We start from the raw sequence: 16,112 nt of genomic DNA on the forward strand, positions 1-16,112 counted from the left end.
ATGTGTAACTGGGTGGGACGTTAGGTCTTTATAGCCTTTAAATAGTAGCTTGGAAGTGGCAAGACTAATAGCTATTAGTGGTTTTACTGTGTCTGTTTCGGTAGGAAAGTGAGAGCATGGCCGCGTGGTTGAACATGTGTGAAAACGTGTCATACCTTAAGTCTCAGCGGCATTGATTGCTTTTAAAACGTTGGTAAGAATTACTTTGCGACATTTTAAGGATTTAGATCCTGTGCGTGTCGGTTTTTGCTAGAAGGCACGTGCTCTGCATTATTATAGTACTATAGTGCTATAGTATTTGCATTGGGAAAAAGCCGTGCAATACATGGCAAGAAAGCCGGGAAAGCAGGCAGTGAGCGGGGGGTCCCTCAAGGCAGATCCGGGGACGGATGAGAATGGAGAGGGAGTCGAGTCAATCGGCACACACTGTGGTGTCGATGCTAGGCTGAAGAAAATGGAGGCTTTCCATGAAGAGCTTGTCAAACAGGTTGAAGAGCTCAAAAACGAACTAAATAGGGAGTGTGATGCATGGAAGGTAGTGAAAAAAAACTTGAAGCAGCCGACGAAAAGCTGAACAGGGCCGCCATTGTGAACGACAATGGTCGTGACAATGGACCACAGTCCCCAGATGTGACAGGAGAAGGAGTGCTAGCAAAGTATGTGGAATATGGGCAATGTGGTGAGGGGTTAGGTTTCCCTGTGGCCGCTCCGGGAAAAAAGCAGGAGTGCAGGAGTCAATCCCCCTTTTAGAATCCGAATCACGGGGAAAAAGACAAAGGGAAGCAGAGAGAGGTAGGAGAGATTGAAATGGTGATTATCGCCGGCGGCTCAAACCTGGCTAGGTGCTCAGAAGCAATGTGGAGAGGGTGAAAGGCGATAAAATAGTGGCGGTAGGGACATTTCCGGGGCGGACACTAGGTTTTGTCATGGAGTCAGCAAAAGAAAAGGTCGCGGAAAATGCCCACATGCACAACCTTGTCATAGTAGCAGGTGGGCTAAGTGACGTCCTAAACAGGAAAAGGACAGGACTAGCACAGTGCTTGACGAAGGGGGTGGGCAACTTGTGCGAGCAATCCCCCCAGGTGCAGATCGTGGTGTGCATGGTGCCGGAGATGCCTGTACGTGACAGTCACGTACAAAGCCGTAATGGCTGCTAATGAGGCAATATGCAAAATGAGCAGAGAGAAAGGCTTAGAGGTTGTTGAAGTAAACAGGGAAATGAGGAGGTGTGGTGGCTTTAAACAAGACGGGATCCACTTCAATTACAGGCTCGCATGACAAGTGGGATGGCGACTTGCTGGTCATGCTGTTGCTTTTTTTAGGGGGCCCACGAGCGCTCAGGAGGCCAGAGTAGGTAGTAATGAAGAAGGTCCCCTAAGCAAACCTCAGCATAATGAACAATAAAAACAGCGCTAAATGACACGACGAGTGAAGGGACACAGACAACAGCGCTGACTAACAACCTGTTGTCTGTGTCACTTCGCTCATCCTGTCGTTTAGCGCTGTTTTTTATTGCTCATAATCATGAACCAACCAGCCCAAATGCGTACTTTTCTCAGAATAAAATAACCGCCAATATAACAGAAAAAGAAGGAAAGCAAGAAAGAGATCTCGCCATGCAATAGACCACATAAACATGCAGGGCGGCAGTAGAAAGGAAAAGTGGGCAGGGATTGAGGAGCAGCTAAATAGAGAACAAATAGGGGTGTATGCAGTCACAGAAACACACCTTTGAGACTGGGAAGAGTCGCCAGTGATTCAGAATTATGTTTGGGAAGAGTGCAACAGAACTAAGTTGGAAAGAAAGGGTGGGGGAGTCGGACTGCTTACCCATAAGGGAGCCAAATAAAAAAAAGTAAATTCAAAATTTCAAGAGCATCTTTGGTTATCAGGTATAATGAGTGGAAAGAAAACTTGACTGGGCGTTACGTATTTGTGGACTGGAAATAATTGTGCAGAGAAGGGTAAAGACTATTGGCATGCATAAGTGCTGATATTAAGGGTTTCGGGAATGATGCCGAAATTATCCTATTAGGTGAGATGAATGCCCACATACAGGATTTAGATGGCTATATCAACAACAATGAGAAGTCAATGCTAGACCTTTGTGAGCAACATAAACTTGTTATCATGAATACAGGGCCTAAGTGTGAAGAGCAGATCACGTGGGAAGTGGGAAACCAGCATTCAACCATTGATTACTATCTGATGACAGAAGGAATTCATGATAAGCTGGGAGAAACGGTCATTGATGAGGAATGGTATAGCAGCATAGGGAATGACCATAAACATATCATTTTGAAAATGGGATATGTAGTTGGGAAAGAGAGCAAGGAGTGCAAAATGGCCAGTCCAAATTTCAATGCTGAACAAATAACAAATATAGTCACTAGAGTCGAGGAAGACCTTTGCAAATGGCCAAGTAAAGAGTGGGAATATAGTGAGCTTCTAAGTGTGAGCTTCTAAGAGAAACAACATGTTCGTTGGAAAGGAAAAAAGAAATCGAAAAGCTGGTGGAACAGGGACATATGAGAAGCGATCGTCAAACGACGGAAAGTATCCCGAGAGCACATGCAGGCAAAGAAGTCACAGTTGCCGCAGGATGAAGTAGCGAGTAAATGGGAAATATACCGGGAGAAATAGCCTCTGGTTCAAATACTGGTGCAATCAAAGATAAAAGGTGAAAGTGAACATTGGTTGTCAGAAATACGTGAGAAAAAGAAGGTCGCATTTAGAGTATTTTGGAACCACATAAAATTATTAGGCAAGAAGTAAACAACAATACAACAACATATCTTAGACGAAGATGGAAACAAATTGGAAAGGAAAGCGGCACTAAATAACATCCGAAAAATAGCAGCCAAATCTTTCCAAGTCAATGATGAGTTTGTTTTTAAAGAAAAAAAGAGAATGAAAAAAGAGCTGGAGCTGACAAATTTCAACTGGAAGAAAGCCAAAGAGAAAATTCCTACGCACACAACCACAGGGCTAGGCGAGGTTCCCGTTAGGCTCATTAATGTACTAGGACCTAAAAGTAAGGAAGCTCTGGTGAAAACAGTGGAAAAAACTTTAAAAGATAGACAAATGCCAGAGAGTTGGCGACAAAATAGAATGAATTTAACTTATAAAGGTAAGGGTTCGAAAGATAGAATTCACTCGTATAGACCGTTGACCCTTATATGACGCAGTTGATGTGGTTGAGTGGGCAGAACAGCAGCGACGCTGGAATGTTGCTAAAACGCTGCCTGTTTTTCATGCAGTTTTTGGGATGCTTCCATGGATTCTTCCGCGGCGACGCTGCCTTATCTTCCGCGCTTCCCTTTCACCGGCACGTGAATGCAGTCGATGGCGTGCCCATGGACTGCCCTGTCACTCCTGTTGGTGATAGCCCTGGCATGCCTCGTGGCTTTGCGGACAGCCTCCCACGTGCTTCGCTTCTGGCTGATGTCATCGTCGCTCTACCAATCACCACTAAGCTGCGGTCAGCGACGTCTACACCGGATGACATAAAGGTCTTCGCAATGGCACCTTCCTTCAGTGGGCAGAACAGCAGCGATGCCGGAATGTTGCTACAACGCTGCCTGTTTTTCACGCAGGTATGTTATATTCAAGGTGCCTATAGCTACTGTTCTGATGACCGCTTTTTGCTGCTGCTGTTCTGCCCGAACAGTGTTGTTACTTGCTGCTTTCACATTTTGCACTGTTACGATAGCCTTCTCTTGAGTGGGGACGTTGAACTTAACCCTGGACCTAGAGGGGGTGCCTTCGGCAAGTACATCAAAGTCAAGCGAGGCTAATAACACTACTACAAGTAGCAGTCAGTGCTCCACTAGTTCCCCTCCAGAGACGGCTAATCTTCTCAAGCAATTGTTGGGTGGTCAGAAACAAATTGCACGTGACATTACCGATATCAAGGAATCTTTTAATTCCCGCTTTGAAGCCTTTGAAACAAGTGTATCTCGGCTCGAATCTTCTACAGCAGCTGTTGACAGTAGTGCAACATATGACAAGCTTAACTCCGAAATTGTCTCACTTAGGGAATCTATCACTAAACTCACTTCAAAATCCGATGAGTTAGAAAACCGTTCACACCGGAACAATATTCTTTTGCATGGTTTACCGGAAACACATGATGAAAATACTGCTTCTTTACTGCAAGCTGTAGCACAGGTGCTAAAAAAACAACTTCAGATAAAACGTACAGATATTGAGCACTGCCACCGTGCGGGCAGATAAAAAGAAGGGCGATCACGTCCTATCATAATGAAGATTTTTGACTTTAGGGAAAAAAATTCAAGTTATGAAAAATGTTACGATACTGAAAGGGTCTGGTTTGTACATCACTGAAGACTTATCACCGAATGCGCAAGCCTTATGAAAGAAACTGTGGGACGCAACTGCAAGTTTTCGTGATAATAGATCCAGAGTGAAACTATGCTACGATCATGCCTAAATTGATGACACGCGCTACATATGGGACACTGGTACAGACAGTTTAAAGCGCGATTCTGGTCATGCTCCTAACACACCTATTGTTTCTAAAGCCGGAGCAACTTCTCGTTGACTTCCGTCAACTACTGGTAAGCTAAGTATTTTGTATTTCGATGCTAGAAGTATCGTTAACAAGTTCGTGCCTTGATTGACTCTTGTTACGTCATATTCTCCCCACGTAGTGGCCATAACAGAGACCTGGCTGCATGATGGCATGTCTGACTCTGAATTTTGCCCACCCGGCTATGCAGCAATACGGAATGACCAATTAAGTGGTAAAGGTGGTGGTGTTGCGCTGCTCATTCGCTCAGACCTAAAATTTTCTGCGCTCCCTAACACACTTGAGGTTGAAGTTGCTTGGTGTAAGCTATATTTAAACAAACTTTCCATAATTCTTGGCGTATGCTATCATGCTCCAGGTTCCTCATTAGAAGATTTACGGAGGCTTAGCATATTCATGCATGAACACGACTTCACCACCTCGAACCTTATGCTCATGAGAGATTTTAATGCACCGGGCATTGACTGGCAAACCCTGAGTTGCACAGGTCGTGACCTTTCGATTTCGAAGGAACTTCTTTCTCTTTCATTACCCCTTGGTCTTACTCAAATAGTACAACCTCCAACCCGGCATAATTCTCTCTTGGACTTAGTTTTTCTCAGTTCTCAGCTCGTTCTAACTGGCTTTCAGTGCGATGTGATCAGTGGCATTTCTGACCACCAAGCCGTACACGTGTGCCTTCCCTCTTCATTTATTAAGCTTCAGTCTAATATTACACAGTTTTTCAACTTCACTCACGCTGATGATACATCAATAACAGACACTTTAGCTTCTAACTTTGATTCCTTCCAAGCACTTGGTCTACGTGATAACGTCCACACATTAGTTGATGCATTTGAGCGCATCGTGAAACTATGCATTGACAATTTTGTTCCCCTCAAGACTAAAAAGAGAAATCCTAAAATTCCATGGATGAATCGCTGCATATATCGCGTCGTGTTCGTCGTCTGCGCAGACTGAGAAAGGCATGTAATCCTGACAGTATAATTCGCTTTATTACCGCTAAGGAAGAGCTACGTATCAAAATGAAAACAGCTAAAAACTTTTATTTTCAAGTTGAACTACCAGGACTATTACACTCTAACCCGCGCAAATTCTGGACTTCCATCACACAAACTAAAGCTGCTGCAGTTTCCTTTATATTAGAAGGCACGGCCATTTCAGACCCCTCCGATATAGCTAATGCTTTTAATGTCTATTTCCAATCAGTGTTCACACATGACAACAACTCTCTCCCGCCGTTCACAAATACTAATCCTGAGCTTTCTATCGGTGATGTAGTAATCAGTGAGAATGGCATCCTAAACTTGATTCTCAATTTAGACACAAAGAAGTGCCCTGCTCCTGATAACGTTCCAAACAGCTTTCTAGTAAGATACTCTCTCTGGTGTTCCCGTTATTTGGTGGTTATCTTTCACAAATCCTTGAATTCAGGCATCGTCCCCCATTCTTGGAAGCTAGCCAAGGTCCTGCCTCTGCATAAATCTGGTGAAAAGCATTTTTTTTCTAACTATAGACCTATATCGCTTACCTCCAATTCCAGAAAGCTACTAGAACATATCATACACAAGCATATAACAGAATACCTTGAATCGAATAAAATTCTCTCTAACATACAACATGGATTTCGTCGTGGTTTCAGCACAACACAACTGGTGGAATTTTCACATGACATTACTAGAAATCTTGATATTGCAAATCAAATTGATGCATTATTTGTAGACTTTTTCAAAGCTTTTGACACGGTTATACACAACAAGCTACTAAGTAAACTAAACCTAATTTTAGATAATCCTCGACTGATCGACTTGCTAGCTTTCTCAACTCTCGCTCTCAATTCGTTTCATTTAATTCAACTTCGTCCTCCACTGTAAATGTAACATCAGGTGTTCCACAAGGCTCTGTTCTGGGACCTTTGTTATTTTTAATCTTTATGAATGACCTTCTGAACAATATTAAGTCAAAAATCCGTCTTTATGCCGACGACTGTGTCCTATACCAGGTAATTTCTTCTCCGAGTGATCACGCCTTACTTCAAGATTCCTTCAAGAGATCTTGCGCCTGGTGTACGGACTGGCAGATGTGCATCAACTTTCAAAAAACCATATTAGTGTCAGTCACAAACAGCCATTTTCCATCACAGCATGTGTACGCTTTCAATAACAGAATAGTTCCACGGGCACGGATGTATAAATACCTTGGAGTTATTTTCACGCACAACATGTAGTGGTCTCAGCATATTGATCATATCACATCTACAGCAGTAAGAAAATTAGGTTACTTAAGACGAACATTGTCTAAATCTCCAAAAGACACCAAATTACTAATGTATAAAATGCTCATTCGTCCTGTATTAGAGTACGCTTCATGCGTTTGGAACCCGTATAAAGTGTGTGACATCAACAAAGTCGAATCGGTACAAAGGAAGGCTGTTCGCTTCATTTGTCACCGCTATGATCATAATTTTTCACCCTCATCTGCAATGAATTCCTTGAATTTATCTCTTCTATGCACAAGGCGACATATAGATTCCATGAAGCTGTTACATTCGATTATTCACTCATGCTGTCAACTATCTGCTGATGATTACATCAGATATGCTAGTGCTCTTCCAACCAGACGTTGCCACTCCTTCAACCTAAAGCCTTTCTTCGCACGTACTAACATGTTCCAACACTACTATTTCCCGAGAGTTGTCGAGTGCTGGAATGAATTACCCGGTTCTGTTCGTGAATTGACACTACGTGATTTTGTAGAAGCACTAGTGCGATAAGATTGCTTCCCCTTGCTGTTTTTTTTTTTTTCTAGTATCTACTATCTTCAACTGCCTTTGTTTCTGTTTATGTTTACTGTACTCCACTCCTGCAATAGCCCTGAATAGGGCTGCAGTATATTAAAATAAATAAAATAAATAAATAAATATCGGTAACATACAGGCTAGCAATGCAGGCAATCAAATTAAAGCTTCAAGCATGGGCAGAGAATAACGCCATTGTGGGAGAACTTCAGAATGGCTTCAGAATAGATAGGCACATAGATGATAATTTATTTGTTCTTACTCAGTGTATTGAAATATCAAAAGTAGAAAGCAGACCGTTATTTGTGGCCTTTTTAGACATTACAGGAGCCTATGACAACGTAAACTGCAACATTTTGTGGGATATTCTGCAAGGGGAAGGCTTAGGTGGCGATTGTCGACAGCTTTTGAGAGATTTACCTAGAAAATACCATTTGCGTTGAATGGGAAGGAATGAGGAGCGAGGAGAAAGTTCATATCAACAAGGGACTGAGGCAGGGGTGCCCTTTCTCCCCACTGTTGTTTATAATGTACATGGTAAGTGTGGTATCCTGTGTTGGCTTCTGGTTTCGGTTTTGGGTCGTTTACGTCAGGGCGCCACTCAGCGCCAAACGCTGTAAGTTGCCTCCTGTTTCCCCTCGCAGTACTAAAAGAGCATTCTTTGTCTGGCCCCCGACTGAAGCAGTCCGGCTCTTTCTTGCGGCGCTGCGCGCCCCGGCCGTTTAGGCCTCATGTCGTAAACCTTTCATCCGGCCGCCCCGTCGAAGCTACAACAAACTGGCGACGAGGTAAACCATTACTCTGCTTCCTGCGTGCCCTTGCCGTACTACTTCTGCTCCTCGTCCTGCTACCGGCATGCAAGACGCCGCAACTACGTCTCCTCCGTCAGCCGCAACTCCTCTGCCTTTGTTTTCGGTGCCCGGCATGGCGTTCGTACCCCACATGCCGCCTTTCCTGGCACTACCCGGCACTCCTGCGGTACCGTGGCTCACATGGAAACGGTACTTTTGCACGTTTCTCAAGGCAACCGGAGGCGAGGCACTACAAGACGAGAGGAAGAAAGCCATTTTACTTAGCAACTTAGGCTTAGAGGGGCAGCGTCTCTACGACGACCTCGCGTTGCAAACGGACCAGACGTGTACTACGTTCAAAGGCATTCTCCGCATCTTCGACCAGCACTACGAAGAATGCACCAATCACGTGGTGCACCGCATTATCTTCCGGGACAGGAAGCAACTACCTAGAGAAACCTTTCAGGACTTCGTCACTGCGCTACAAAGGCTAGCGCCTCCTTGTGCGTTCGGCGCTTGGCACGACGAGTCCCTCCGCGACCAAATCCTCCAAGGCGTCGCATCAACAAGAATTAGAGAAAGGATACTCTACAAAGGAGTGTCCCTCACGCTCAAGAAGGCCCAGGAAATCGGTCGAACCATACAGCAAGTTCACAAAGAACTTCAAGTCTTCGACAGCTCGTCCGTTTAGCGCGTCTCGACGCAACACCAAGGTGGCGTCGACAGCCATCACCTTCCTCGCCCGGGCGCGCAAGATGGCGGTTCCCGCCACCCTTCTCCCTCGACCCGGCAGCTTCAAGATGGCGCTCGGCGGCATGGCGGAAAGTCGCGATCTGGGGAGGCTGGCCAACATGGCGAGCGGCCCGAACTCCGCGAAGCCAGTCGAGACATTGCGGGCCATTGCTACCGATGTGGTTCACCTCACCACATTACATCTGATCCAGGCTGTTCAGCCAAGCACGTTTCCTGCCGTGCGTGCGGAAAAGTAGGACATTTCGCTTAAGTTTGCCGTTCGAGCAACCGAAAGCATCGACAGTCCCCTGCTTGTACGCAGCTTGTTTTCACTGCATGCCAACAAGTGTCAGGAGTTCCAGCTGACCCAAGCGTTTAGTTTCCGTCTCTCCCGCACAGCGCTCCCTCGGAGTTCGCCCAGCCGTACTCGTGACAATCGGGACTTGTAAACGACTTCATCCGCGGCGTTCATCTTCGAGCTTCAATGCAACCAGTCTCGGCGAAACTGCGTCCTCAACCTCGGGTTCTCCGTGAGCAAGTCTGCGCTGCAAACGGTATTTCGTCGGTGGAAAACAAAGTTCAGTCAGTTTTTCAGGCACCGCAGCCAACTGACAAGTAGTCGCTGCATTCATTTCTCGGTGTCATGCGATACTACGCTAACCTGATTCCCCAGTAGGCTGAATTGGCAGAGCTGCTTAGGAAACTGCTAAAGCAAGGACAACCGTTTGTCTGAGATCAGGATACCGAGTGTAGCTTCCAGACTATTAAGGAGGTAATTGCATGCAAATTCGGCTCTTACGCTAAAAGTGTTAAGACGTACGTGGACCGTCGTCGTGCATCAAAATGCCCTCAATTTCGTCCAGGAAATCTCATCCGAGTACGCAGCTCGAGAAAGTCCGATCCTAAATACTCAGGACCATTTAAGATTTACCGTAGGGTAGGTCGCAATACTTTATCGCTTGAAAATGGCAAACGATGGAATGCATCCAAACTTGTGAAATACCCTGCACTACAGGATTTCCTTGGAAAATTCACTGAAAAGAGCCACTCCAGTGACTACCCGTCTCTTGACGATTGTCTCCCACCTTTTCTTCCAGTTACTACTGGTATAGGGGATACATTACGTTTCTTGAAGCGTAATCGTGCAGTACGCACATCATTACTATGGTGCTGACGGCCACACGAATTTGTCTTTCATGCCAAAAGGTTTTTTTTAACATTAAACGTCCTTAGCATTGTTACGGGGGGACTATGGGGTGTGGGCTCGTCGGCTGGCCACCAGTCAACATGACCAACCCGTTGCTTTTTTACATGCAGTTTTTCCTGTTCGGCACGACAGCGGTCAGCGCATTGCAAGATTCAACGCCCTTGCTCATCACCACGGCAGGTTTCTATGGAGACTGTGCATACGCACCGCCACACCATGAACATCGCTGGGCGTCAATGCGTCCAGACCTATCGACATCATCAAGAGCGCATATAAGAAGCCAACTGCCACTAGAACCTTCCAGTGGGCTCGTCGGCTGGCCGCCAGTCAACATGACCAACCCGTTGCTTTTTTACATGCAGTTTTTCCTGTTCGGCACGACAGCGTTCAGCGCATTGCAAGATTCAATGCCCTTGCTCGTCACCACGGCAGGTTTCTACGGAGACTGCGCATACGCACCACCACACCATGAAGATCGCTGGGCGTCAATGCGTCCAGACCTATCGACATCATCAAGAGCGCATATAAGAAGCCAGCTGCCACCAGAACCTTCCAGTGGGCTCGTCGGCTGGCCGCCAGTCAACATGACCAACACGTTGCTTTTTTACATGCAGGTCAGTAACAAAGCTTCTACTGTTAAATTCAGCGATAGATGTTTCATCCAGCTGACGTGCCCACGCAGCCTTTGTACCTCTGTTTGGTTGTTCATGATTTTGTCTTCTCTCTTCTAATGCTTTCTGGGGACGTAGAGCCCAATCCTGGGCCTGGGGCTACGACCGATGAACTGTTAGTCGAACTACTTAATGGCCAGAAAAAAATAGAAAAACGGTTAGATGAAATTGAAATGAAATTAAAGGTGGTTGAGGAGTTGGCACTGGCTATTAAAGAAGTCAGCAAAAAAGTCTCTGGCCTCGAGAAAAGTGTGCAGAGGTTGCAGGAGAAATTTGTCATCGTTCCAGGAGGAACAACCTTCTGGTTTTTGGGGTCAAAGAAACAGCTGCCGAAACTCATGATGATCTGAAGCAAGCTGTGTTAGAGGGCGTGTTTAAGAGCGTTCTCGGTGTGCAAGTTTCCTCGGCTGAACGACTTCATAGGATCGGGCGCAGACACGGGACTACACCACGCCCAGTCATAATCAAGCTTTTCGACCACCGCGAAAAAATGGCCGTACTACAGAATTGTTTCAAACTAAAAAACAAAGATATTTCGGTCTCGGAAGACTTCTCAGCGCCCGCAAGACTTAAAAGAAAGAAACTCTGGGATAGCGCCTCCGAAATTAGAGCTGCTGGGGGGAAAGTCCAACTAGTGTACGACAAAATTAAGATAAATGGTGAGCTATTCCGATGGGATGGCACAAGTGACAGAAGGATTCCCACAGGCAGACAAACTGAAGAAAGACACCAGTCACAATGAACCCAAGCAGATGCCCAAAAGCCGCTCCGTTTCATCAACCTTAATGCACGTAGCATCGTTAATAAAGCTGATGATATTGAAAGTATCATTTTAACACACAAGCCACATATTCTTATAATCACGGAAACTTGGCTTCACCCCGATATCTCCGACGAGGAAGTAACACCACCAGGTTACGGAATTCACCGTAAAGATAGAAGTTCGCGCGGCGGTGGTGTTGCAATTATTTATCAACAGTCACTACTCGTGTCTAGGTTACCTGATATACCTGCCATTGAGTGCGTGCTCATTAAAGTATATTTTGATGGGCACACTGTAATTGTAGGAGCCTTCTACCGTCCCCCGACTCAAGATAACTTCTTTCTCGAGCTTAACGAATTCCATTGTTCTAGCAAAAGCTATTCTTGTAATGTCCTCATGGGTGGTGATTTCAATATGCCTTCAATCGACTGGAGTACCGATTTTCCTGAGCCCCTTTCTAGTGCTGCTGAACCTTTTGTAGACCTCGTAGTATTCCATGATTTAGCTCAGTTAGTAAAAGAACCCACGCGCATTCAGAATGATACAGCTTCAATTTTAGATCTATTCCTTGTAAGCAATGCAGTGATCAGTCGTGATCCCGAAGTACATATTTTTGACGGTATATCTGATCACAAACTGATATCTTTAACAGTTGAACTTGGACGTCCGACTGAAACCAGGAAAAAAAGGTGCCTTGTTCCAAACTTTTGCCGCGCTAAGGACGTTGACATATTGGACGCCATGGATAGGTCGCTGGATGATTTCATACTTCTTTCTGAATCGAGCACGTGCTGTGTGAACGAGCTGTTGTGCTTCTTTAGGAACCTAGTCTTAAAATGCGTCAGGGACTTTGTTCCAATGAGACTAAGCATTCAACAGCGCACACACCCATGGATTACAAAGGAGATAGTGTGGCTGGAACGGAAGGCTAAACGAATAAGAAAACAGCACCGTCAGTGTACCACAGAGGACAAAGCCAGTAAACTTTCCAACATACGCCTGCAACTAAAGGCAAGCATTAAAAAAGCAAAGGAATACTATCAAAGTGTATCTTTGAAGAATTTTCTGCTGTCCTCCCCGGCAAAGTTCTGGCGTCATTTTTCTTCGAAAAAGCAACCCTTGTCTAGTTTCTGCATCGACGGGGATACCATAACTGATAAAAGTTTGATAGCAAAGTCTTTCAATCAATTTTTCTGTTCGGTATTTACTGATGACGACGGTCATAAACCAAGCTACCTTCCAGTTGATTGCCCACCAATTGCAGATATCTCAGTGACCAAAGAAGGCATTTTATCTCTCTTGTTAAATTTGAATACAAAGAAATCGCCTGGAATGGACGGCATACCTTACTGCCTTTCTCGTGAGATATGCCGAGTGGTGCTCAAAATATCTGTGCATCGTATTTAGCAAGTCTTTATCGCGTGCGGAAGTTCCGGATGACTGGAAGTACGCAAAGGTTACCCCGATACCCAAATCAGAAAACAGGTCGCTTATCACTTCATACAGACCAATTTCACTGTTACCCACATGTGCAAAAACCCTTGAGCATATTATATTTAAACATATTTCGGTCTTTCTTAATGACAACAATATCATTGATCCCAGGCAGCATGGGTTTCAGAAGGGACTGTCTACAACAACACAGCTACTGGAAACTGTCCACGAACTTGCAGCAGTTCTAGATAAACAGGGCCAAACTGATTTAATATTCATAGATTTCGAAAAAGCATTCGACAGTGTGTCTCACACTAAACTGCTGTTAAAGCTACAAACAATACTTAAAAATGATTCTTTGATTTCATGAATTTCAGCGTATCTGTCGTTAAGGCGGCAAAGTGTGTTTATTGACGGTGCACTTTCTGGATCAGCACCGGTTTGATCGGGCATTCCACAGGGGTCCGTCCTTGGGCCTCTTTACTTTCTAATCTTTGTCAATGACTTAATAAAAGAAGCAAACGTGAAAATACCTTTATTTGCAGACGACTGTACACTATATCAAGAAGTTAATAGCGTTAATGATCAGGTCCGCTTGAATTCTTCACTAGCCAAGGTAGAAGCGTGGTGTGCCACATGGCAAATGAACCTTAATGCAAAGAAAACGGTTGCTATGTCAGTAACACGAAAACGCCACCCCTTAAAATTTTCTTACAGTTTCAGTGGTAATAACATATCTACGGTTAGTAGCTACAGATACTTAGGCCTCGTAATTTCATCCGACCTTAGATGGAACGATCATATATCTTATATTTCAAGAAAGGCAATGCGCCAACTTGGTTACTTGAGAAGGTCGCTCCAACAGTCCACACAAGAAATCCGTCTTTTAGCATACAAAACGTATATTAGGCCAATTCTTGAGTACACCTCGGTAGTGTGGGACCCGTACACCCTGAAGAACATTACTCAATTGGAAAATATTCAAAGAAAATCTGTTAGATTCGTGTTTAACTGTTATAGCTGGCACGTATCTCCGACAGTTCTTATTAACGAAATTAACCTGGAAACATTAAAATTAAGGCGATATAGGGACCGTCTGAAATACATGTATTTACTTTACCATGATATGCTGGGGATAGACAAGGATATGTATATTACTTTAGTCACTAGGCATGCAACACGATCTAATCATCAGAAGAAAATAAAGGAATTTTCTTGCAGAACAAACGTATTTAAAAACACTTTTTTTTCCTCGTACGATAGGTGAGTGGAACGCGCTCTCTGCGAGTACAGTGGAATGCCCGACCGTCCAGTCATTCTGCAACCAGCTGAATAGCATTTAGACGATGTTATATGTATATGTATGTATGAATGTAGTTCTTCTTTTTCCTTTTTGATTTACAATATAAGGAAGTGTTATTTTCGCTTGCCTGTCATTACTACTTATAGATTTCTTGCTGCTCAACCTACCGAGCATGCGCAATGTCTTTCAGCATACCAGTATGAATGTGACTCCTTGTTATCAATATCCCGTTGTTATCAATATGCTCTGTACCACTTTTGCGGTTCAGCGAATATCTGTATTTTAAGATATATTGAAATTTTGTAATGCTTTTTTCGTTGGAATGCTCTGTGCAGCTTGTGCGGATCATGGAATATGTCTATTGCAATGTATTGAATTCTTGTAATGATTCTTGCTGTTAATTTTTGTTTTGTTCATCTGTATATCGCACTGTCCACTTCTGCCCAAAGCCTAAGACTAAGGCCGGCAGTATCCTGTAAATAAATAAATAAATAAATAAATAAATAAATAAATAAATAAATAAATAAAAAGTGCTTTTACGCACAATGCCCAATACACGACAGCCACAGAGACTGTCTCAAGTCAGGCTCAGGGCGAATGAGCCACCCATCAGTGCTGTCCCAGGGGGCACACAGATGTTTGTTACTGTCTACTTTTGTACTTTGTGAATTTTTTTTCATGTATGATCTGTGTGCAAGGCTGCATCTCATCGTCTTCCCAAGACGGGTACTGAAACTGCAGAACTGGAGTGCAATAGTTCATATTCAGTTTTCATGTTGTGCGGTTTTTTTTAAATGGGGAAGCCAAAGATATCATTTGCTATTGTGTAAAGATGTCATCACTAATCATGTGTTCTTTGACTCGTGACTTACTTTTGTTGCGAGGAGAGCGAGTAGCGCATTTCCCTTTCAAGGGAGAGGTGATGTGGTAACCTGTGTTGGCTTCTGGTTTCGGTTTTGGGTCGTTTATGTCAGGGCGCCACTCAGCGCCAAACGCTGTAAGTTGCCTCCTGTTTCCCCTCGCAGAAATAAAAGAGCATTCTTTGTCTGGTCCTGGAGTGAAGCAGTCCGGCTCTTTCTTGCGGTGCTGCGCGCGCCGGCCGTTTAGGCCTCATGCCGTAGACCTTTCATCCGGCCGCCCCGTCGAAGCTACAACAGTAAGGATGGAGAGGGCGCTAGAAGAAAGTAATATCAGGTTTAATCTCTCATACAGACAGTCGGGTACAGTAGTAGAGCAGCAGCTCCCAGGTTTATTTTATGCAGACGATATGGTTGCTAGCTAACAAGCAAAGTGATTTGCAGCGTGTGGCTAATATCTTTGGACAGGAAGGCAACAATTTAGGTTTTAAATTTAGTGTTAGAAAATCAGGTGTTACGGTATTCAATGAAAACAGTGGACAGTGGAGATACAGGGCCAGAAAATACCTTGGGTAACAGAATATAAATACCTTGGTATATGGATAAACGAAGGCAATAGATATTTGGAAACAGGAAAAAACAATAACAGTGAAGGGGAAGAGAAATGCAGCCATAATGAAGAACAGAGAGCTATGGGGATACAATAGGTATGAGGTCCTTCGAGGTATGTGGAAAGGGGTAATGGTTCCAGGACTTACTTTTGGAAATGCAGTTGTTTGCTTTAAATCAGGGGTACAATCAGGGCTCGACGGGAACCAAAGGTCAGTGGGTCGCTTCGCATTCTGTGCTCACGGGAAGACTACAAATGAAGCTGTAGACGGAGATATGGGCTAGACTAGCTTTGAAGTGAGGGAAGCTCGCAGTAAAATTGAGTATGAAGAACGGCTGAGAAATATGGAAGAAAGTAAATGGGCTGGGAGAATGTTCAGGTATCTGTACAGGAAA

At 44.4% G+C, this 16,112-nt stretch overlaps 1 protein-coding gene and 1 long non-coding RNA gene across 6 annotated transcripts in view; one reads left to right on the top strand and one right to left on the bottom strand.

The window, feature by feature from the left end:
• Positions 1–16,112, top strand: part of LOC135918013 (uncharacterized) — a 104,132-nt gene that overhangs the window by 15,058 nt on the left and 72,962 nt on the right. For both annotated transcript variants that reach the window (XR_011507302.1, XR_011507303.1), the window contains exon 2: positions 3,261–3,596. This is a non-coding gene — a long non-coding RNA (uncharacterized lncRNA). The remainder of the gene's footprint in view (positions 1–3,260; positions 3,597–16,112) is intronic.
• LOC135918012 (BTB/POZ domain-containing protein 7) overlaps positions 1–16,112 on the bottom strand; it is a 140,530-nt gene that overhangs the window by 10,987 nt on the left and 113,431 nt on the right. The window lies entirely within an intron of this gene.

Source organism: Dermacentor albipictus, chromosome 7 (genome assembly GCF_038994185.2).
Source record: "Dermacentor albipictus isolate Rhodes 1998 colony chromosome 7, USDA_Dalb.pri_finalv2, whole genome shotgun sequence".
In the NCBI taxonomy this organism is placed as follows: Eukaryota; Metazoa; Arthropoda; class Arachnida; order Ixodida; family Ixodidae; genus Dermacentor; species Dermacentor albipictus.